The following is a 24,587-nucleotide window of genomic DNA, read 5'->3' as shown; positions in this document are numbered from 1 at the left end:
CAATGTCTAAGTTCCTTTGAAGTCTAAGCATTGTTATGATGTCGTGCGGCTGGGCGTTCATTAGAGCTGCTGGGTGATTGGCACCTAATACCAAAGACACAGCATCACAAGGTCTTTATTTCAACAACTGGAGCTCACAGGTAAGTTTGCTGGAGAAAAACTTAGGGAGAGGGCAAGCTGATTAATTCCTAGAGAGAAGAATTCAACCTGAACTCTGCATGTTTTAGACAGTACTCAAACACCATCATTTAAAACAAGTATCTCCATCTTATAGTTTCTATCATTTTATAAAAGTAGCAATTTTGTCCAACTCTAGATGTGTCTAGATCAAAATATGTTGATGAGGACATCCCTCAGATAGTGTTAGAGAGCATTTGAGATTCCTCTCTGTAATTAAGAAAGTGCTAGAAAAGGTAGTACATCATCATTACAAATTTGGAGACTGTCCTCCATCTTTTCTGAGTCCCATAGAGGCCATTGTCATTCTTAGGTTGTAAGAATGGGGAGTTCAAGTGATTCTCAATGTTATTGACCTATATCAACATAGTCTCCGCTGTTGTCCTTAGAACCCTATCGTTCCCTTTATTTGGAAAGGAGAGATGGAGGTAGAGGTGGCAGTGGGAGTAAGATGACAATTCATCATCCTTATTAAGTTTTAGGTTATTAAAATGTCATACCCATTAATTCTGTATTAACTCCATAAAAGTCAATGGAAAGTTTGCCTCTGGGAGAGAGACAGGCTAGTATTTGGGATGTGATTGGAAAGAATTCAGTTCATAGACGAAGATTCTGTTTAAAAGTAGATAGTGTCAAGGGAGACAATGAAGTTTGATTAATTCCTTAGTCTGAAGCAGAGTATGCCTGCTAGCACGCCATTAAGGTGGAAGCTCAGATAACTTCTGGATATGGCTGGTTTGACGTTTCTTTGGGATTGGAGGTGTGATTAAATCCACTCACAGTTCAGCTTTGTTTTGAAAGAAGAAGCAACATGGCATAGTGGGAAAAGTGCAGGATCTGCCTTTGAATTTAGCCAATAATTACTGAACCTCATCTGGCTTTTCTTTGTAAAACAAATATAATATTCACTGCACAAGGTAGTTGTGAGAATGAAATCATTGATGTACATAACTTCCCCAAATATGTTATTCTCCTCCAATCCCCCTTTTATAAGGAAAGTAGCTTGGGTAAAATCTATGGACTAGAAACCTAGTAATGAGACATTCTAGTTTTTCTTGCTACTCATGGAGACCTTGTTGTCCAGTGTTGCAGTGGGAAGTAAAGAATGGGTCCCATCGATACCACTCTAAATGAATGTCACTAACCTCAAATGGGCTGTCCTAGGCTCTGCCATCCCATATGCTTTCTAGGTCAGGTTCTTCTCTCACTTTTTATAATGACTGTTTTAAATGTTTGTCATTCTCAAAACCTCTCATTCTTTCTCCCCTTACCCCATCTCATTCTGCTCCTTCTGTCTCTACTAGTGACCTTGACTGCTATTTCATAGGTAAATGGAAGCTATCAGATAGCAACTTCCCATCTTCCTGGTATCCAAACATGAAAATTTCTTTTGCCTACCCCTATTTTTCCTTCCTTCTCTCTAGTTCAATATATGAGGCAGCCCATCTTTTAGGTAAAATGAACCTCCCATCTTTGCTTTGTACTCCATCCCCTTCCACCTTCTTGGGAAATGTATATTATGGATGACCCTTTTTTCCCCTCCTGTATATTCAGCATCTCTCTCACACACAGGATCTTTATGTTGGCATTTAATTATACTCACTTCTCTCAAGATTCAAAATCTTTCCAGCGAAACCATCTATATCATTTCTGTTCTTCCATTCATTTTCTTTAAAGTATTATTTACACTCAATGTCCATATTATTTTATCTCCCTTGTCAAACAAATCTCATTGCTTCACTGAGTCAGCTTTCCTTAAAGTTGCCAGCTCTGCCCATATTGCTAAAGCCAGTGGTCATTTTTCTGTCACTTCCTCCTGAATAGCTCAGAGGCACTTCTAACTCAACATGACCCAAACAGAACCTCGGATCTTCTCCCCCAAACCTGATTCTCTTTTGCCTAAACCTGCTTCTCTCCCTACCTTACTTGTTTTTAGTGTACAACATCAGTTTCCCTTAATTCTTCTCTCTTCTTCACTCTTTCATACAGAACGCATTATCATGTCCTTTTTGTTTTTATCGCTCTTGGATCCACCTATTCTTTTTCCATCACCATAGCCTCCTTATTTTCCCATCATCTCTATTCTAGACATTTACAATGTGTCCCTAATTGGTCTCTTTGCAATGTCCAAGCTATTCTCAGCAGTTGTTACTACTGCTCTTGTCACTGTGGTGGTTCCACATTTGTGTGATTATTGGATTTATTTAGACAGACAGTATTCCCCGAGAGCAGTGTGGCTTTATCTATATTTGACACCTCACTGAATCTCCATGAAATAATACATAAATGTATTAACAATATAGTTTGTGAAAACTGTTTGCATTTTTAGGACAAAGTGAGAAAAAAGAGAATAGAAACATCTATTTAGGACTATTTTAGTAAAATGGAGAAATCTCTGCCCTGTAGGAAGACAAGCTGCCCATCACAAAGTCATCTTTCCCTTGATAATTTGCAGTGATCGTTGAGAGGGGCTGTTGCCTTGCCACAGATTATATGTCCCGAACCCTTTGCATTCAACTGTGGCCATGAGATTTCTTCTTGCTAATGAGATACGGGTGAAAACTACATGTTTAATTTTCAGGTCAGAGATTTTAGGAAGCATCTTTGTCTATTTTCTTTGCCAACAAATGGAAAGAGAGGACTCTGAGACCCTAGGGAACTATGGAGCTACAGAATGGAAGTAATATGAACCTCTAAAGTGTCAGAAGGAGGAACGATGCTCACAAACCATTGGTACTCATGTTAACAATTACATGAACAAGAACTGATGAACTATTGTGTGTATGTGTGCATGGGGGGTGGGGCACAATCCTGGGAGTCCACTCATTTTTGTAAATAAAGTTTTATTGTAACACAGGTGTGCCCATTTGTTTACATGTTGTCTGTGGCTGATTTTGCATTATAACAGTAGAGTAGTTGCAACAGAGACTGTATTACCTTCAATGACTGAAATATTTACTCTGGTCATTCATCAGAAAAGTTTTCTGGCACAAACAACTGTAATTTGGGTTTCATTATTACAGCAACAACATTGCCCTAACTAGTACTCCTCTCTAAGCATAAATGTTATCCTCTCTGCATCCTTTTACTAGTGAATGCATTTTTTAAACAAGTATTTTTTTCTCTTTTAAAAAAATTATCTTTATTGTTGAAAGTATTGCAGATTTCCCCCCGTTGACCTCCTCCACCCCACACCTGCCACCCCTCCTAAGGCCTTTACCATACTATTGTTTGTGGCCATGGGTTATGCATATAAGTTCTTTGGTTAATCTTTCCGACCCCCCCCCCCCCCCCCCCCCCGTCCCCCGCTGCTCCCTGCCTTCCCTCTGAGATTCTTCAGTCTGTTCCATGCTTTTATGTCTCTGAGCATTTAATATGTTCTTGGTATTGGAGATACAAGGCGAAGGAGACAGGAGTCCTGTTCTGGTTTTCGTAGGGAGGCAGAGGAATCAGTTGGCAATTATAATAAGGGCACAATGGTGCTGAGTGTAGGCAGCTAATCACACCTGTAGGAGTACTTATCCCAGACTTGGGAAAGGCACACAATGAGGTGGAGTCCCCCAAGGAGTGCACTCTGAGATGTATATTATTGTGCAGGAAATTTATGTGGAGTGCTTTCAGAATCAACACCTGTGGGGAAGGGAAGGAAACAGGATCAGCAGAGGTGGTGACGTTTTCACAACAAAGGCCTCAGCCAAACCTACAGTGAGCTCTGAACCTTGGGTGGCCCTTCGGAGTTGGGAAAAGGGGTGGGTGGAACTTTCTTGCTTCAGCTAATCATTGGCTGCAGGTTGCCCAGAAGAGAGTCAAGAGTACTATTTTCAATAGTGCTGTCAGTAGCTGGAAATAGTTTAGGCCTGAGGCGGCCATCTGATGGTGCACATAGAGGCCACCGCAGGAGATTTCTGTGACAATCCTTGGGGGGAAGTTCAGTGTAAGCTTAAATCTAAACTTTGAGCAGGGCTTTTCGCCTTGCAAAAGGAGGGGTCAGGAATGGGTTGTGGAGAATGGCCAAGGCAGAAAGAATAACATGTTTAAGTCACTAAAAATGGGAGAGAACATGGGAGAATTAGGAACGTGAATTCCACCCTGACTGACTGGCAAGTTTTCATGAGTGGGTACTTCTGGCCTCAGTGATGGGGGGAGACAGGGAAGCTGTTGCTGGGCATCACTCTAGTTGATTGGCAATTGGAGACTCCCCGCGTTCCAAGAAGCTCCAGGTCATAATTAAATTTATCTTACTTTTTTTTTGAACCAAGTATCTGTAGGTACAATTTAACTAAGCTTGCAGTCTGGGAGCAGCTTCATGAGATCTGTATTAGGAATGTGATATCTTTATTCTCGAATAGTTTGAGTTAATTATCTTGAGTCAGTGGTTTCTCATCCAAATCATGATTTCTCTATCTCCTGAAATTTTCCATTCTGTTCAGAAACTTATCTGCTATTTAACAAGCAACCCTGATTGACTGGTGTGGATGTGAGTGAAATAATCAAATTCTCCTCTCCAGTGAAAAACGGCCATTATATGATTTTTAAACCCAAATATAGGTCAAATCTGAATAGTTAGATAGGATAAATGGTAAAGTGATTTGGCTTACAGTTCAAAACAATTAAACATTGTTCTGTAACTTAGAACAGATGAGTGACTAGTCTCTACAGCAGAAATGCTTCCAAAATGTGTTTGGTGTAAATGCCCTGGAAGGGTCTTTATGCATTAAATCCCACACTTTAAATTCTGTGCCTCTAAACATATCACTTATCAGAATCCTCACATTGATAAATTGTGAATCTATTTTGAAACTTCTGGTCACCATTTTTTTAAACCTTTTTATATAGTTATTATATTACTAATTCATGATATTCAATTCAGAGCAAGATTGAAAGTTACAAATCATGTATTGTTAGGGTGTTTTATGAACAGAATATTTAGCATCATTTAATAAATATATGGGCATTGAAACATTTAAACAAATATTGATTATGTTATTTGTCTGTATAGTAACCTAAATATACATATGAAGCACAAAAATGAAAACAAATATCCTCTAATCATTCACTCAACTTAGGACCAGAATATTAGAAATTGAAGCCTACTTTTGTGCTCCTGACCCCAAAGTATTATGACTCTGAACATTTGTTTATTATTTCTTTGTTAATAATTAAGAAAATGATAGACATATTAAACCTAAAGAAAAATTTTGCTTGTTTGAGTGTAAGAAAAATATGCTAAATTTAGACTTTTTTTTAAAAAAAAAATTCTAACCTGAGCATATTTTTTTCATTGATTTTTTTAGAGAGAGTGGAGAGGAGGGAGGAGAGGGAAAGAGAGAGAGAGAGAGAGAGAGAGAGAGAGAGAGAGAGAGAGAGAGAAATGTGAGAGAGACACATCGATTGGTTGCCTCCCACATGCACCCCAACTATGAGGCATATGCCCTTGGTGGAGAATTGAACCCAAGACCTTTCAGTCTGCAAGTCAATGACCTAACCACTGAGCAACCAGCCAGGGCTAAATTTAGTCTTTTGCAGAACTTTGTTTTTTGTTTTTTGTTTTTTTTTCATTTAGCTTCATATATCTAAGAACTCATCACTGCTTTTGCATGTAGCTATAGATGGCTCATTTTTACCACTGTAAAGTATCCTATCTAATAAAAGAGAAACATGGTAATTGGTGTACGACCGCTACACTTCCCATTGGCTAATCAGGGCAATATGCAAATTAACTGTCAGCCAAGATGGCGGCCGGCAGCCAGGCAGCTTGAAACTAACATGAGGCTTGCTTGCTTCAGTGACGGAGGACTCCAACGTTCCCCACCAGCCGCTGCAGGCCGCTGAGCTGTAAATCTAAGCAACTATGTAACAAATATAGAAGCTAAACAAAACCGCAGAAACCTGCTTTAGTCCCGGGCTTCAGCCAGCAGAATCGCAACATTGTAAGCAAAGGCCAGAAACCTGCTTTCAGCAGCGGAGGCCTAAGAGCTGCAGCCAAGCCTCAAAGCTAAAGCTGGCCCAGAATAAAAAGAAAAAAAGAAAAAAAGGAGCGGTTGGGAGCTTCAGTCACCCCCAGCCTGAAAATAGCCCTCAGCCCCTCACCCAGACTGGCCAGGCATCCCAGTGGGGACCCCCACCTTGAAGGGTGTGTGACTAGCTGCAAACAGCCATCATCCCCTCACCCAGGCTGGCCAGGCACCCCAGTGGGGACCCCCACCCTGAAGGATGTGTGACCAGCTACAAATAGCCATCATCCCCTCACCCAGGCTGGCCAGGCACCCCAGTGGGGACCCCCACCCTGATCCAGGACACCCTTCAGGGCAAACCAGCCGGCCCCACCCATGCACCAGGCCTCTACCCTATATAGTAAAGGGGTAATATGCCTCCCAGCACCGGGATCAGCGGAGCTGTGAGGCGTCCTGGCACCGGGATCAGCGTGACAGGGGGCAGCGCCCAAACCCCCTGATTGCCCTGCTGCTCTGTGTGTGACAGGGGGCGGGGCCACAACCTCCCTATCCACCCTGCTCTGTTCGTGATAGGGGAAGGCGCCCCAACCCCCTGATCAGCCCTGCTCTGTGCCTGATAGCGGGGAGCTCCCCACCCCCCTGATCGCCCTGCGGCTCTGTGTGTGACAGGGTGCAGCGCCCCAACCCCCTGATCGGCCCTGCTCTGTGTGTGACAGGGTGCGGCGCCCCAACACCGCCCCCCCCCCTCACGCGTCCTGCTCTGTGTGTGTCGGGTTAGAGCCATAACCTCCCCATCGGCCCTGCCCTGAGTGTGAGAGTGGCAGCGCCCCAACCCCCTTATGGGCCCTGCTCTGTGAGTGACAGGGTACAGAGCCCCAACCCCCCTGATGGGCCCTGCTCTGTGTGTGACAGGGGGTGGTGCCGCAACCTCCCCATCGACCCTGCCTTGAGTGTGACAGGTGACGGTGCCCCAACCCCCCAATTGGCCCTACCCTGAGCATGACTGAGGGTGGCATCACAACCTCCCAATCCGCCCTGCTCTGTGCATGACAGGGGCGGTGCCCCAACTCCCCAATCGGACCTGCTCTGAGCCCGACCAGGGGCTGCACCTAGGGATTGGGCCTGCCCTCTGCCACCCAGGAGCAGGCCTAAGCCAGCAGGTCATTATCTCCCAAGGGGTCCCAGACTGCAAGAGGGCACAGGCTGGGCTGAGCGACTCCCCTCCCCCCCGAGTGCACAAATTTTTGTGCACCAGGCCTCTAGTTCTATAATTTGAATATGCCCAATTTACTCATTTTCTGGTTGATTGACATTTTTTCCAGTTTCTAGTTTTTCTATAACAAACCATGGCGGTATGAACACTTTTTATATGTCTCCAGAAACCTGTGACTAAAAGTTGTTTTTGGATTCATACCCAGGAATAGAACTGCTGGATTTAAGGGTATTCAGATGGTCAAGTTTACACGATAATGGAACTTGTTTTCCACAGTGACACCACTGAGGAATTCCCACCAGTGGGGTGTAAGACTTCCCATTGATTCCCAGACTAGCCAACACTTTGTGCAACAAGTGTGGTTGAGTGGATTCTGGGACCTGAGTTCCACATTCACATCTCTACTCTGTCATCAGAGGGCTGTTTGTGTTGGATGAGGTCTTTAACTCCTTTTCAGTGCCCCTTCTTTCTATGAAATTGGGATGATGACGGACTTTTAAGGGTTCTATGAAAATTAAATGAGTGCCGTAACTGGTCTGGCTCAGTGGATAGAGCATCGGCCTGCGGACTCAAGGGTCCCAGGTTCGATTCCAGTCAAGGGCATGTACCTTGGTTGCGGGCACATCCCCAGTGGAGAGTGTGCAGGAGGTAGCTGATCGATGTTTCTAACTCTCTATCCCTCTTCCTTCCTCTCTGTAAAAAAATCAATAAAATGTATTTTAAAAAAAAAATTAAATGAGTGAATACACATATAACACTTAGAACATGGGTTCATAACATTACTGTATATTTGCTATGATTTTCTTAATTCTTGCTGGTCTGATAGATGTAAAATAACATTGTGGTCTAACTTTGCATCACCCTTCTTATGAATGAGATTGTCAATTGACCTTTCTTCTATTAGGCCTATTTATACCAGTATATTTTGGTCACTTCATTAACAGGTTGTTCATCTTTTCTTTTGGTGTTTGGAGCTCCTTATATACTCTGGTTTAAAAAAACCTCTTGATTCTGTATTTTGCAGAATAGTTTTTCAAGGTTTGTAGCTTATCTTTTCACTTTTGAAAATAGAATGTATGATTTTTGTGTAGTTAGTGGTGTTTTGTTTTTTTGTATCATGTTAAAAAGAAAACCTTCCCAATTCTGAAACACAAGGATATTTTTCCTATATTTTCTTATAACATAATTAAAATTTTGCCTTTCTTAGTTGAGTTTGTAATCTATCAGGAATTTATTTTTAATTAATCAATGGGAGGTAGGGGATATTTTTCACATCTTATATGGGAATACACAATTATCTCAATATCATTTATTAAATTATCCTTTTATATTTATAAGCTTTTCTCCAGGGAACTGCAATGCCACTTGACTCACACAATACATTTTTATATATGCATTCATTTGTTACTGAGCTCTCTATTGTGTTTTATTGATGAACTAGTGCCCCAGTGAACAAAATCATGCACAATGAAAGGAAATTAATTAGAAGAAATATTTTAATATCGTTATTCGCCCTTTCAACCAATTCACCAAGTGTCAACCAAATTCACGATCAACAATAACAGATCAAAACATACACGTGTGATGGGTGCCAGTGAGAGCTTTATATGTATCTCGCATGCACGAGTCAACTTAGCCTTTTATATATCTTATATAATAAAAGCCTAATACACAAATTGTTTGACCGGGAGTTCAACTGGGAGTTCAACCACTCTCTATGACATGAGCTGACCACCAGGAGTGCTGACAGCAGGCGGCAGTGGAGGCACTGTCAGCTCTGCTGGGCTCTGATAAGAGCAGGACCACAGCAGGATGGTGGAGCAGGTGAGTGGGCAGTGCCAGGCCAAGGCGGGTGTGAGTGGGGGCCTGATTGCTCCACCAATCACCCTGCAGATGGTGACCAGTGGCCAGCAGGCCATGATCGCTCGATTGAGACTGGGCCCTGGGTTGGGATGGGGATCTGGGGGTGACCAATCTCCCGTGGAGCCCCAGTGGGGGACTGCGACCTCTCGCCAGCTACCTGGGGGCAGGGGTGATGGGGATGGAGGTGCAATAAAATGGAGGTGTCTGCTGCTTGCTCACTCCTCCTGCTACCCTACCCTGGGACACCAGGGCTCGCATGCCGGGGTAGCCCCCATGCTTAGGTGCCAGATGCCTGTGAGGAGCCCGCCCCACACCCACGTGGCCTTTTCTGGGTCAGCCAGGCTGCAGCCGCCGGGACCACAGGGGCCAGTCAGGCTCCTTGTGGATTTGTTCAGGAGCTGGCCTAAGAGGTCACTGGGAGAGAGTGTGCTGCCCTCCTGGCTTCCATGCGGCACTGCTGGGTGGCCCAGAGGCCCATGCTGTGACCTGGCCTGTGGCATCTGGGCGCATGCACCATATCTCTGAATTGGGACTCGGGACTGTGACAGGCAGAGGGGGGGCATGCGAGGGTCCAGGGGTCCAGATGCTGCCCAGGGCCCAAAGTTCAGCTGGGACCTGCCATTCCATGCCAGACACTCATGCTTCGATGGCCGGCCAGGCCTAGGCACTGCACCCATGCACGAATTTTGTGCATCGGGCCTCTAGTATAGAATAAATTTGCTTAATTAGACCTGCTTTCTTATTTAGCTAAACTTTTTCTAGCCCAGTGAAGCAACCCCAACTTCTCTTTCAGGTAGTAGTCAGCAACACAGCAGTAAATATCAACATGAAGCACATTATTATTATAATAGATTAGGCAGGGAGAACAAAGGGTAAAATATTTAACTGCAGCAGTGTTTGACTATATTCTGCACATTGAGAAAACCTGAAGTCATTTTCAAGGCCCACCATTTCTTATTTCTTTTCAGTTGGGTCAAGTTTATAAGCTTTCTAAATCTCCATTTTCTGGCTAATGAAAAGAAAATAGGATTCCACAGAGTCTCCTATCTACCTACTCCAGGACTTCTGTGAGGATCAAATGAGATGAGGCAGGGAAAATGCTTCACAGACATTTGGTTACAGTGTAAAATGTTTCCACCTGGCTATAAAACAAATCATGTTCCTGGGCTAAAGGAACTGCAAGGAGGCTAGTCGTAGGGAGAGGAAGCTGAGCATTGCTTCGTGATGTCATTACCCAGATGGTAGGACACTTAGCACATTAGCCTTTTATATATATATAGATATGTCTAAATCCACACCAATATCACTATTTCTTAATTACTGTTATTTTATAAAACATCTTGGTATATGATATGAAAGTGCCTTCCCTTATTTTTTATTCTTTACTGATGTCTTGGGTATCTCATTTCTTTGCTTTTTCTTGTACATTTCAAAAACAAATTCCATAAAAAATGTTTGAATTTTGTGTAAAATTACATTGAGCCAAATGATCAATTTAGAAAAAAATAATTCCTTGATGATATTCCTATCTATGGACCTATATTTTTTAGGTCTTCTTTAATATATTTCAATAAAGTTTAATTGTTTTTCTATAAATGTCTTGTAGTTGATTTTTGTATTTATTCCTGGATGTGAGGCTTTATATATAATATTACCTGTGAGTAGAAAAACTATTGATTTTCACAGATTGATCTTACGTTCAGCCATATTATTAATTTTTAAAATTAATTGTAATCTATTTTTCCCCCATATTGACAGTCATATGAAAACTAAACTAAAGGAAAGTTTAGCTTCATGCTTTGCAATTCTTACTTCATAGTTTTTTTTCTTGGCATGTGTTGGTGTGGGGTTTTAGTATTGATTATTCTAAAATTGCCTTTGTCGTACTCTTCTCATCTTGTTTTTATTTTTCAATGATATATTAGCCTCATGGAATTGTGAGACGTAGCCAATCACTCATTTTCTCTTTTATGAAGAATTTAAATAAGACATGTTTGTTGAAAATTTGTTAGAACTCACCTACACACCTACCTGACCTGGTAGTTTTTGCTTTGCTTTGCTTTGCCTTATGGGACTCTTTCAAGTGACTGATTCTGCTTCTTCAGTAGATAATTCTAGCTTCTTATTTCTTCTTTAGTCACATTTGGAAAATCATATTTCTACTATCTTACTTTGTGCTTTCTATTTACATCCCTTTTCTTCTCTTTTTTCCCCTCTATTTTTATTTTTTTGGATTTCTTGTTTTTCTTATTCACTTAAAAAATTGAAATAGAATATAAAAATCAAAAGGTACAATACTCACAGGTTAAGTATTACTTTGTGAATTTTTGCTTTAGTTATAGGCATGTGGGAATTTTGTTTTGTAGTCTAAGATGTTCAAAAGACATCACTTTGTGAGAGTTTTTGCTGGCAAACCCTCTAGTTCTTGTTTATTTAAAATACTTTTATTTTGATTTTATCCTTGCAAGATAGTTCTGCTGGGTACAAAATTCTAGCTGAGCTCATATTTGCTTGCTCCAATCAAAGAAAATCCCAAAGGCTTAATTGGAAATGCTTTGCTTCATAGAGAATTTATGTTTACTTTTGTCAGGACTATTTTAGCTATATCTACACATGGAATCTTAGCTTAAGCTCCCCTACCCTGTAAAGGGCCTAAGGCTTATTAGTCAGTTCTTAAAATTGGCATGAAAATTTGTTTTCAGGGCAACATTGCTTCCTATTCTCATTTTTTGTTTCAGATCATGATTTGTTTTTGTTACTTATTTGTTTATTTTTAAATATTTTTATTGGTTTTAGAGAGAGAGGAAGGGAGAGGGAGAAAGAGAGAGAAACAATTGATGTGAAAGAGAACCATTGACCGGCTGCCTCCCACATGTACCTCGACCAGGGATTGAACCTGCAGCCTGTGTATGTGCCCTGACTGGGAATGGAGCCAGTGACCTTTCACTGCATGGGACAAGGACCAACTAACTGAGCCACACTGGCCAGGACTGTTTGTTGGATTTTGAGACTTCTTTTACCTCCATTCAAGCCCAGCAATAGATTATAAAGATTATATGTTTCTTATAATTTACCCATAATTTAGTTGTTATATAATAGGAGGAACTTTCAGAATATCTGGTTTCCTGTACTCCTAGAAACAGAAGTTAGACAACTACATTTTGGTGATGTTGATAGTAATTGTTCCACTAGCACTAGCAATCTTATACTATTTGTATAGCACTAGTTAGTTTCATAATATCTCTGTTACAGGCAGCCATTTTATAGATATAGATATTACTACTCAAGACATTAAGGGTCTTCCTAAGTCATGTAAATGGTTAGAGTCAAAACCAGGATAAATGCCCAGATTTCTGACTCCTACTTTGTTGATTTTCTTTTTTAATAATCTATGCTGATGTTTCTAGTCTTTTCCACATCAGTTTCCTCATCAATTAAAAAAATATTTTTGAGGCTGAAGAGCAAAAGTTTATCTAGTCCATGAATACTATAGCTCTAGGAAATATTGTTTGAAGACTCCCAGAGAAGAATATTTCAAGTTTCTTCAGTAAGCTATTTTAGGACCTAATAATTCTTCTATAATTACTTCCTCTTCTTCACTTGGCTTGTTTTCTTCCTGCTGAAATCTATGCCCATTTCCTTTTATTTCCTTCCCTCCCAAATGAGGAGCAGTGTTCATCATTGTTTCTGTTCCACTTCCCTTTTTCATGATAATCACCACTGAGCTTATTCAGTGTCATTTCATATACATTGACTACATGAAAAAAAAATGTAGAGGTCCTATTACATGCCTTAATTATCCCCTCTTCAGACTAAAGATATCCTCAGTTTACCTGTGAGTAAGACATTATTCTCTAATGCTATAAGCCACTTTTTGTCTTTCTTTTCTTGATATTCTTTAGTATTGACATATTTCTCATAAGTTAAAAAAAAATGAAGACCTTTTATGTTGTTGAGCAATTGTCTTTCCTGGCCATAGCTTTTCTTCTCTCAAGCCTAGAAAGCACCTAGAGCTTACCCCAACCCTGAGCTACCCAACCTTTTCTGTACTGTCTGATTAGGTCAGTGAGTAATGGTTACTTTCTCTTTTGAGTGTACTCTTGAACAACTTTCCCTTCCTTTTTTTTTTTTCTTTTTGTTAATCCTCACCTGAAGATATTTTTTTCATTGATTTTTAGAGTCAGTGGAAAGGAGGGAGAGATAAGGGAAGAGAGAGAGAGTGAGAGAAAGAGAAAGAGAGAGAGAGAAAGAGACAGAAAGAGAGAAACATCAATGTGAAAGGGACACATCAATTGGTTGCCTCCTGCATGCTCCCCGACTGGTGCCAGGCATTGAATCTGAAACCCAGGTATGAGCCCTTGACTAGGAATTGAACCTGAGACCCTTTGGTGAGTGGGCCAATACTCTAACCATTGAGCACACTGGCTAGGGCCTTTTTTTTTTTTTAAAAAAAAGTAGAATAGATATTTTAACTTAGGTTCATAGATCCAATGAAAAGGAAGTCAGTGATTTTAATATCTGTAAATATGTATCCCTTTAAAGAAACAGGATCAAGATATTCTAGCAAATTCTGGCTTATTTCATAGTGTAAATACGTACTTGGATTGGAAAGCTACAACAATAACAATAGCAAGAAGAATAAAATTCTACTCAAACCAACAACCAGACCTAACTGCTCAAACAAGTATGCTTAGATGCAGGGAATAAAAATAGTCTGAAGCAATGTGCAATCTAACATATTACCACTCCTCCTTATAACTATGTCTGTTTTTGATGTATATTTAAAACTCATTTATAAATTTTTTTCCTCGCTAGGTACACAAGGTGATCTGCCTGAGCTGAATCAGATTTTATTTTCTGCTTTAAATATCAGTTTTATGTGGTATTACTGGAATCAGCCCAACTGTTCCTACTTAAAAACAAAACAAAACAAAACACTGTTTGGAGCGTTTGGAGGTTTGATTACATTGCTTCCTGCATTTCTAGACAGATTTTCAAATTTCCTCCACCCCCTGCTGACTGGTATCACAATAGTTTTTATTGTCACGCATACTGGGGTGTCAGGCTACTAATGCCAGCAATGGAGCCACTGGGGATCTGTTTCTGAAGACATGGGTGTTCTCAAAATCTACTGCACCTCCCTCACTACCCGCCCCCAGACTTGTAAGTATCCACAAAGTCAGCACTGTACAAACCTGATCAAGCAGATCATCTGTCCAATGTCACTCTTGAAATCAAGCTAAAGGTCATCGTATGGAACACCAACTTTCCACTGTTTTCGCACCCCCAAATTAAAACATATAAAATGGCACTAAAATTCAGACACTGTTTAAAATGTGGTGGCAACCATTTAGTTGCAAATAATCCAGAGAAGGATATAAAGATGAGCTGTAAATGGACATATATAAAGAGTTTCTCTATTGGAGAAAACTGTGTGGAGAAATGAGGATGATGACTCAGGTTAATGTGTTTTGAAGACGAATGTTTTCCTAGCTGCAATCGATGTTTAAACTTTCACCAGTATGCTGGGGCAAATCGGCTGATTGTATTCTTAGAAAAATGGTCTGTGGAACGGAGTTTAGATGGAGAAATAGAATCTGGGAAGGCTTTATCTGAGAAACGTTATCTGAGCAAGCTTCGGGTGCAGGTAGGATTTGGATATGAAGGTGTAGGGATGTGAAGGGAGGTGGCAAGGACGTTCCAGATAGAGGGAATCGCATGTGCAGTGGCATGGGACACAGACACCAGGGAGCAGGGTGAGTAGAGCAAGCATGTTGGTTTGGCTAGAAAGTAGAATATGTACGTGTCTTGCAGAAGCCTGGGGCTGGAGTTAGGTCACAGATGACCTGGACTTGATCTGGTGGGCAGTAGGGATCAATCCTCTTCATAATAATTTGAAAGGGAAGGGCATGACCAGAACTTGTTTTCAGGAAGAAGCCAAGATCATAGAGGTTTTGGCACACAGATGCACTAACTTTTGTAAAGACAAAACCCGAAATTTTAGAGACCATTAAGGAATTGGCATTCCTCCTTCTCGCCTTCTACTTTAGAGATGAAGTCAGAGATGGGATGATGAGACCTGGATGTCAGGTGGTGGATGCCAGACTAACTGGGTAGAAGTAATTCTTGGGTCCTTTCTAAAGTCGGACCTGGCCCTTATCTCCTGTAGCAGGTCTTAACACTGACCTGCTACAGGTCAGCTCTTCTTAAAACTGTCAGGGAACTTGTGTGTCCAGTTGCCCCTGGGTTCTATATGCGCTTTCTTGGCATGGCTCTTTTAAAATTTTTGACTTGGGACTTGAATTCTAATCTTACTTTGGCTATGTTTGTTACTCATGACATTTCAGAGTCACTCTTCTGGCTCAGACTCTGGTGTCTTGGATCCTGCAAACCAAAGCTCATTTTTGGATTAAAGGGTCTAAACAGTTTGCAAATGAATTTTTGAATATTCCAGATTCCATTTTATGCATTTAGTGTTTTTTTTTTTCTTTTTGGTGCTGAGCTCTGATATCTTACAAGGAAGCATCAACTATTTACAGAATCTTTCTCTTTAAAAACACTGGAAGTTTTCTCATGTGACGTTTATCACTAATACATTATTCATGTTAACTTTAAATTTATTCTACATCCATTAAAAATTCTTACTTTGACTTTTAGCATATAGCCAATTGCCATCATATAATCCTGGGGGAAAATTATTATACACACATAAGAAATTTAAAGAGACCTTGTATATTAAGTTTTCTTAATAGCATGATCACATAGGAAGCAGTTAAGGGTTAAATATTCACTTCCTAAGTTTATGAGCAAGAACGTTGACAAATTACTTTCTACTCCCATATACTCATTACTCAAAATGAAAAGCACTTCGAAGAAAGGGTTCTAGATTCTAGGAATGAATCCGCAGTCCTTCTATTGCCTCCCCTGGAAACCCAAGAATTTTGCAGTAAAATGATTAAAATCCTGACTCAGATATAACCACTTTCTTCAAGTTATGTATGTTGATGATCTTGTTCTTTGGGGGTTTTCCTCAATGTTTCCATTTAAGTTATATATTTGGCCCTCCTCTTTTAACCTTTATGCACTGGAAAGAAGTAAAACTTCCTGCATTAGCATAACTTCCAAACCTGACAGGTAGTATTTAGACATTGATTTATGGCCTCAAACCTACATTAGTTTCCATTCCCGTCCACACATCATGGAGACCTCTGTGTGCTCCATAGCTGCACGATGTTTTTAATGGATGTGAACTTAACCATTAATGCAACATCTCGGGTTTAATGCAGATACGTTTGTTAAATGACAATATAATTACCAGTCATCGGCAAACCTCAAAAAGGTTGGGAGGTTTGGTTCAGTTAAACACCCGAGAGCTCAGATGTTTATCTGAAGTTTACCCATTGAATTTGGCAAGTCCAGGCTGGAAAACGCTCAGGATCCATCTTACACATGAGACTTTCGTCAGCAATTCTCTTGTTCTGTGACTCAATCCCAGCACCTCTAGGTTTTAGTCTTGGCCTATATAGTATGTAAAACTCGACATAAAGGTGGGGTCAATGGGGGGGGGGAGGGGGTCATATGTAATACTTTCAATAATAAAGATGAAAAAAAGAGAGATAAAAACAAATGTCCTCCCCATCAAATTGAGCTGAATAAAGTATTCACGAGAAGATGAGAACAATTAGAGAAAAAACTTTATGTTGAAGGAGAAATGCTGCTTTCTTGCCACATTAGGAGCCATTTTGCTTATTTCCCTTTCCGGATTCTTGTTTAAAGGTTTACCGCTACAGAATTCTGTGGCAGTAGAAGGTTCTAGCAGTTTCCTCCTGTCATCAGATTGGGTGTAGGGGGAGTTGCTGAAGATGACTCAGATCAATCCTCTTCATAAGTAAGTTTATTTCCTAGAAAAAGTATTAATGTTAGAACTTTTTTCAGAATGCTGGGGCAAGCCAACAGGTTGTGTATTTTAAAAAATAATTAAAATACTTTCAGTGCTGTGCATTTTGTGTTTAGTTTAGAAGGTACATTGCATCAATGGTGGTTTTTCCAGTTTCACAATCCTCTAAATGACCTTTTTTTGTCCTCTTTTCTGCTGTTTTACAAGGAGTTTTTGAAATGAGGAAGAACTTCAGTTTCGCAGGCACTTCTAGCACTGACTTGGAGGAGCGTCTTTGTCAGCGACTGCAGGTTGGTGATGTTTACTTCCTGTGTGGACGCGAGCCTCTGGAGTCAGTATGTGGCCCAGAGCTGGTAGGAGCCACGTCTCACTTGGTCCTCTGCATGCAAATCACGGCCTTGTAATGAAAACGTGGCATTTTGAGTTGTTAGTATGAGACTTACAAGGGAAGTTAAAACATTTTGAAAGTTGACTTAGGAATATACCCCTCAGCTTAGGGATGTTTTAGTCTACATTGAACTCCAGTGTTGATGAGTAAAAAAATCTGTCTAGGTTAGAAACATGATAAATAATGTTACCCAAGAAAACTCATTTCCAATGGAGTTCAAATTTCTCTTCCCATGAAAAAGGATGAAGCTGGTGAAGTTGTATTCAATTCTGCCAGTCCATTTTGAATAGTCGCCATGTATTACACTGTGTGAGTGACGGGGAAAGAGAAGAGGTTCAAAAAGATCTTTCCAGTAATTGATCCATTGAGATAACTGAAATAATGTCGAATTTTCTTGGGTAACATTGTTTATCACAAGAGCCAATAACTAAGCCAGGGTAATATATTCCTTTATCTAGTTTAAGCTCATGGAAAATTTGCACTGCTTTTATTTTGAGCAAGGTCTTGGAAGTCTCTTTAGAGAGGTGTAGAGGTAACAAATTAATTTTTAAAAGCCAGAGAGTGTCATGGAAACCAACATTTGGTATAAACATAGAGTGCATGTCTAATTTTGGCCTCAATAACAAAGTTGAGGAAATCCTTAAACACAGGTATGAACCCCTTAACATAGTGTCTAGCACACACAATTATGGCTAAAGCTTCGTCTCCCATTCCTACCACACCATGGCTTGATTCCTAGTTCCTTGAGTCACATTTCATTTCTATAGGTTTTTTTTGCCTGTGATAAGCTGGCCTCTCTCTATCCTTAGAAATGGCTGATTCCTTCTTTGCAAACCATTAGGGCAGCAGTGACTAGAGAATTTTCCCTTGGCCTCTCTGAACTCAAAGTTTCATAAAGTTATTGAAGGTATCTTATTTGGTTATGCATTTCAACAAGTATCACACACAATATTCCAGAGGATTGGTTTGCATAATTCACTGGACACATAAAATCTTTATTAACCAGAAGATAAACAACAGACCTTGAGCATTCCCTGTCAGATTGGTTAATGGGAATTCTCTCCACTCAAAATAGGAAAAAACAGAGGGGATCGGTAATTAGGAGCCCATTTGAGCTATTATGAAGCCTGAGCATCATCCTTTTGGGTTAGGTAATAAATTAAGGGAAGGTGAGCCTGGTTTCTTTTCTGGTTGAGCATCTTTGTTTTTCCGTGGCAGGCTTTAAAAGGCTATTCAGTAATGCAACCAAGGAGGATTTTTCCATCATTTAAAAAGGGCTCATTAGACACTGCAAATTGATGCAGTACAAACAACATTGAGAGGGTCTGGGTTCTCACATAAATTAGCTCAGTTTGTGCAAGATGAAAAATGCTTTGGCCCTAACTGCCAGCACTACAAACACAACCGAGCTTGGAAAAAAAACAAGGTGTGCCCACTGTGCTTCTTACATCACCACCAGTCATAAAAGTGCTGTAATTAAAACTTAGCTGACAATTTGCTTAATGATGTGTGAGGCAGAGAGTCCAGGGAGGCCCCCACATGTGGTTGGCTGGAGTTTCTGCCATTCCAGCGGGAGCAGTGGCAGCGGCTGCCACAAGTCTCTTCTTCACTTGAGAAAATGGTGACTAATCCAAGAAGCCGGTGGGGAGAATGGTGAAGCTTTAAAAGTCATCAAGACCATTTTCACTGTAATGAGTTTGTGTGAGTGAGAAGGTACTTCAGGTGTTTTGGAACCATCCATTTATAATTAGCGAGTTGAATTTAAGAAAATTACACTATTGCCCACAATATAACTTAGACCAATTAACAACTTAATTAGCCCACTATAACATTATGAGGTAGGATTTCTAATTTAGTCTCCTTACTTCAGAATTACTATTATTATTATATAAGAAAAGAATCTTTTAAAAGTTTGTGAGACATTAAGCCTCAATTGGAACAGACACAATGCTCAAGTCCAGATGTATGGATAAACAATTTAATCCAAAATCAGCCACAAATTTATCTTTGATCCTCGACCAGGGACTTGACCACATCCTTTCCTGATCCATAAAGTTAGGAGCCCAAACTGCATATAGAGATTGTTTATATTTGATTCCTGATAAGCATTGTATGCTTAGACAGTCTAAATATATGTAATGTATAACTAGATAATCAGTTATACATTGGAATACACAATAGTACTCAACATTTCTTGAGTTATTCTTTAATCATTTAAGGATGTGTTTCCTTTATACTAAAAAAAGGAAATAAAGTACCTTTATACTACAAAAAGTCACTGAATACTAAATATCAGGAGACATTTTTCTGACATAAGATGTTAAACACTTAAGCAAAAAGTTTATGCTCATGCCATTTCTAAAGGCCAGCTTCCCATTCATTCACAGAAAACACTCCGTCTGTATGTTGTAAGTTGCCTATGAAGTAAGGAAGGGGGAATCTTCAATGCCAACAAGACTTTATGAAGACAGGTTTAAAAGTTAAAATCAATATTGAATAATATGAAGAGACAATTAGGAGGTGATTCTCAGAATCTGGCATTCACCATCCTTACCTCCCACCTAGAAACTTCTAAATAATTTTATAGTATTCACTTATCAAAATAAACCTCTTTTTGAGTCAAAACTGCAGGAATGCTTTTTTAGTTTCATCACGTGTATTTCTTAGGGGCATTCATTTGACATCAAAAGCTTGTGGACTGCAAAAGTGCTTTGTTCAGGTGGCTCTTGAATATTACACCTTGAACCACACCCTGAGCTGGGCTTCCCCTGTAAAACAGTGGTTGGGTATGAGGCCAAGGTCATTAACCTGGTTCCCTCCCAGAAAACTGGGTCTAGACCAATTAGGGAAGTAAAATGGAATTTTGTCCAACCCAAGGATGGGAATCATATCTGCTGAGATTCATAACAGCTTATGTGCAAAGTTCAAACAGTTCCAAAAGTTTCTTTCTACAACCATTGTTGGGACCTCCTTCCACACTTTGAAAACAGTGCTAAATGCTATGTGTAGGCAAAACTTGACACAGTTTGCAAAGACCAGAAAGGGTCCATATTCTAATAGTTCCTACATATAAATGCGTCATTTTAATGTTATTTCAATTTCTTGGCTTGCTTAATGTTTACCTTGAAATATTTTAGTTTATTTTTAACTAGAGGCCCGGTGCACAAAATTTGTGCATGGATAGGGTCTCTAGGCTTGGCTGGCTATCAGGGCTGATTGGGGCCTTCTGGCTGCTGGCCGGGGCCTTCCTTCATTCCCTGCTACCCGCTGGTGGTCAGCGCACATTATAGTGAACTCCAAGTCTCCTGGTTGAACTCTCAAGGGGACAATTTGCATATTAGTCTTTTATATATATAGATACTGGGACAAATAACTTCTTTGATATGCTTAATAGAAAAAATACACCAAGCTGATGATTTCAAATGAGGATGGTTGGTTGAGAGTACAGAGGAGTGAATAGAAAGATAAATCCTAGCTCTGCTGTTTATTAGCTGAATGACTTAGGTAAGTTATTTAACCTCTCTGAGCTTTAATTTCCTCATCTACAAAGCAGAAATAACAAAATACCTACTTCTTAATGGTTGTGAGAATTAAGGGAGGTATGGTGAATGTAACATGCCTAATAACACCTGACACACTAAGCAGCTTGTTGGCACTTCTTTTTAGCCATTGTATATTCAATGGCAAGCTTCTTGCCTAGTGCATAGTAGAAACTAAAAAAACATTAGAGAATGATTAAAGGAATAATACTTTATTTTAAAATAGGTCAACTCTATAGACAACACTATTATATGAATAATCTCATGTAACAAAAATCGAGGAAAATGGCCAATACTCAATTCTAAATAAAATTAATACATTTAAAGATATTAGCAGGTTTTATGGAATAAAACTCTTGACTGTAATCCTGAAAGTTAGCTGAGTCCATGTTCTTATTAATAGAGATTCTTCAAATTTAATACATTTCTTTAGACAGCTTAGCTTACATACTCAGTAAAAATGATATACAGGTAGAGAATTCTAAGACATATTGCCAGACTGAAACTGGCACTTTAGGGTGCATACAGTCAACTGAAGACCACCTGGCTATGTAAATATAATAGAATTTGTCCACATTGCTCTCAAAAAATATTCCCTCAAAGTTCTGTAATCATAGTCAGTTTTTCAGGCCAGTTGTGCTAAGGGAATAAAGTTTGTTCTTGGTGAACTTTTTTGATATTGCTGTTATCTGAAAGACACACTAGAACCTTACTCAAATAATGTGATGAATTTGGTGGAAACTACTAGTTTACTTGTTTTATGACCAGTGAAATGGTGATGGTGAGTAAAATGGAGATGAAGGAGAGAAAAGGCAGTGGAGAAAAATGAGAGATCTAGGAAACACATTTATCAACTTTTTAGTGCCAAAAATCCTTTTGACCACTCCTTCTGCCACTTCCCACAGAAATTTCAGTCTGGAACACTGGAAATGTCTTAAGTATTTATCTCTCTTATATTTAATTGGATCTTAAGAACTACTTTGTGGAAGTGGAGAAGGGATGGACGATTATCTCTATTTTATGTAGGTGGACACAGAACACGTGTGTGACTTGCCCTGTCTACACAGCTTGTCAGAAGGGAATGTGCAGAGGTACAGTCACTGGCCCATGAGACAGGTTAGACATTTTTAGGACACAAGACATTTTTCTGCTGAAATTTTAATTATTGAACTGTGGGATTTTAATAAAATAGCCTCTCAAATGCTTTTATGATTTCTTTCCCTGCCTTATAGTCTAAGAGTCTACTTAGTCATTTGATTTCCCAGCTGCACTACTAAAAATAAATGGTTGAAAAGGAAAACTTTCCTTGGCAAGGTATTTGATGTGTTGTCTTCTTGAAGGCTCTTCCTGATGTAGTTACTGAGAAATGGCATCAGCAGAGCCAGCCTCAAGATGAGACTCTCTCCTTACTAGTGTTCTACTCCCGCGGTACCTAATATTTAATTTAAGTAGATGATCAGAAAGAAGTACAGGTCATTGGCATGGGGGCAGGAGGAGGAAAACACATTTGTTTCTATTATGATTGTTGAAAGGACAGTACTTTGAGAGGTTAATAGAAGCTGATTGATTTTCTTTACTTTTTTTTATTATATAGCTTACAAATGTAAGCAGTAAATTGGGTCTGGATTTTAATATTGATGAAATAAAGGACCCCAGAAATAAAATATATGGGTTTTCTGCTTATTTCTTTTTTAAAAAATTTTGTTTTATTGCTTAAAGTATTACAAAGAGTATTATATATGTCTCCTTTTTTTTTCTCCCCTTGACCTTCCCCTGGCCTCCCTACACTCCAGTGTCTTGTGTCCATTGGTTATGCTTATATGAGTGCATACAAGTCCTTCGGTTGATTTCTTACCATCCCCCTCAATCCTCCCTGGACTTCCCGCTGTAGTTTGACAGTCTGTTCGATGTTGCTCTGCCTCTGTATCTATTTTTGTTCATCAGTTTATAATGGTGTTAATTATCCATAAATGAGTGAGATCATGTGGTATTTTTCTTTCATTGACTGGCTTATTTTACTGAGCATAATGCTCTCCAGTTCCTTTCATGCTGTTGCAAATGGTAAGAATTTCTTCTTCTTTTTTTTTTTTTTTTTACAGCAGCATAGTATTCCACTGTGTAGATGTACCACAGTTTTCTAATCCATTCATCTGCTGATGGGCACTTAGGCTGTTTCCAAATATTAGCTATGGTAAATTGTGCTGCTATGAACATAGGGGTGCATATATCCTTTGTGATTGGTATTTCTGGTTTCCTGGGATATATTCCTAGTTTCTTTAAAGGAGGAAATCAGATTTGTAAATCCAAGGCCAATTTCTACTCAACTAAAAGCAAATTACACTCAGAATCTTCTCTCTCTCCTTTTCTTCCTCCATCTCTTTCTTTCTTCTTTCTTTCTTTCCTCCCTCCCTTTTTTCCTTCCTTCCTTCCTTCCTTCCTTCCTCCCTTCCTTCCTTCCTTCCTTCCTTCCTTCCTTCCTTCCTTCCTTCCTTCCTTCCTTCCTCCTTCTTTCCTTTTCCAATTCCTTTCTTTTCCCTTTCTTATTTCTTTCCTTCTTCCCCCTCTCTTCTTCACCTCCTCCCTCCCTCCTTCCCTTCCCTTTCCTACCTTTCTCTTCCTTTCCCTTCCCTTTCTGTTTGTTGTCCTTCCTTCATTCCCTCCTCTCCTATTTCATTATTTCTAATTCCTTCCTTTTCCTCATTCAACATTCTTTCATTCAATTTCAAGTATTTAATGTTTGCCTACCATGTGTCAGATAGGTTACAGTCTTCTCATGAATTCCCTCCAAAATACTTCCATCAAATCATCATTCCACCTGTAGGTGAACAGCTCTCTCGAGAACATTTTTAAGGCATCTCATAGTTGGAAAGGCCTTCTGTCTATTTCATCCAACTATGTTTCTCTATGCTTTCATTGCAGATTTACTCCTTTTCCCTAGCAAAATAGCACATTTAAGTTTAAGAGGAAAATGATGATTTCAAGTGGCTGGTATTTGTCTAGGAGTAAAGAGCAAAATATTTTTCACATTTGGAAAATCAGTAAGGGATTATATTGAACAGTCAGGGAAACCTCCATATTAAATCCTATTTAAGTATTATTTTGTGTTGGGTTTCTCAAAGACAAAAACCTTCCCTGGTAAGCCTCAGATCACTTTCTTCCTTTTTCTCTTTCCTCTGAAGATTTCCAGAGAAGTTCTGATGGGACTTGCTTCTGCTTTTCTTTTGGGGGCTGGTGAGGTCATAGACCAAGGAGGAATCAGTTCTGAAGAGATGTGTTGAGGATAACTAACTCATTAAGTGAGAAATATTATGCATTGGACATGGGGAATGAGTCAGACTGAAAAAATGACTGTGGAGGCCAAACAAGAAGAGATGATGGGGTTGAAGCCCTCAGGTTTTCTCAGAACAGAGTGAATATAGGTAAAAGGCCACCCAAGAAGTTCCTGTGTTGGAGCATACAGTAGAAAGGGTGCTTAAGACTCCTCTATTGGAGAAACTTTTATTTGAAAATTATAGTTCAGAGGATCAATTTCTTGGGATCTATTTTAATTGAGAGC

This window comes from Myotis myotis, unplaced genomic scaffold, assembly GCF_014108235.1.
Source record: "Myotis myotis isolate mMyoMyo1 unplaced genomic scaffold, mMyoMyo1.p scaffold_m19_p_1, whole genome shotgun sequence".
NCBI classification, from domain to species: domain Eukaryota; kingdom Metazoa; phylum Chordata; class Mammalia; order Chiroptera; family Vespertilionidae; genus Myotis; species Myotis myotis.
This window is presented reverse-complemented; position numbering follows the sequence as displayed.